This window comes from Vombatus ursinus, unplaced genomic scaffold, assembly GCF_900497805.2.
Source record: "Vombatus ursinus unplaced genomic scaffold, bare-nosed wombat genome assembly UNPS02010193.1, whole genome shotgun sequence".
Classification (NCBI taxonomy): Eukaryota; Metazoa; Chordata; class Mammalia; order Diprotodontia; family Vombatidae; genus Vombatus; species Vombatus ursinus.
In genome coordinates this window covers 2,921,187-2,922,174 of record NW_020949971.1, presented here as the reverse complement: position 1 = coordinate 2,922,174, position 988 = coordinate 2,921,187, and positions in this window count along the sequence as shown.

Here is a 988-nt window from a genome sequence, read left to right as displayed (position 1 = left end):
GAGGGTAGGTGACTTGTCCAGGGTCACGTGGCCAGGACGTGTATCCAGGTCTTCTCCCATTAGACTGTGAGCTCCTATGAGGTAGCTGGTGGCCCAGGGAAGACAGCGCTGGGCCTGGAGTCAGGAAGGCCTAAGCACAAGTCCAGCCACACACATTAGTTGTGTGACCCTGGGCAAGTCACTTAACCTCTGTTTGCCTCAGTTCTCTCAGCTGCAAAATGGGGAACATGTCAGCACCCATCTTTCTGGGTTGTTATGAAGATACATGAGATAATAATTGTAAAGCTCTTCACACGGTGCCTGGCATGCAGTAGATGCTCAATAAACATTTCTTGACCGATCCTCGGTTCCACGGCAGCTGTCTGTTGGCTACGCCATGCTGCCCCGCCTAGTTCATGTGGCTCTCCTTAATGCACTACAAGTTTCAGCTGAACTTGCCAATGACCTGATCCCAAATGTGAACCCCCACCTGCCCCCTCCGGGCACTGTACAAACCGTCTTCCCTGGGATGTGCTCTGTCCTCATCTTCTCTTGGAATCCTTAATTCCCTCCAAGGCTGAGCTCAGAGACCTCCTCCCCAGGGAGAAGCTATTCTAATCCTCCCCTCCCTCCCCCGTTGTTACTTCTCTCTCTCTCTCTCTCTCTCCCTCTCCTCTGTCTCTCTGCCTTTCTGTCTCTGTCTGTCTCTCCCCCCTCCCCTTTCTCTGTCTCTCTGTCTCTGTCTCTCTGTCTCTTTGTCTCTCTCTCTGTCCACCGTCTCTGACACTGAGCGGGCCGCGGTGCACCTCTGGGAAAGTCATGTCCTCCCTTTGACCCCACTCTCCGGCTTCGGCTTCGGGGTCGCTTCAGTCGCCCACCTCGTCTCGGCCCAGCTCTCTTTCTCTCTGTTTGTCTCTGTCTGTCTGTCTCTGTCTATCTGCCTCTCCCCCCTCCCCTCTCTGTCTCTCTCTCTCACTGTCTCCCTCTCTCTGTCTCTGTCTCTCTTTGT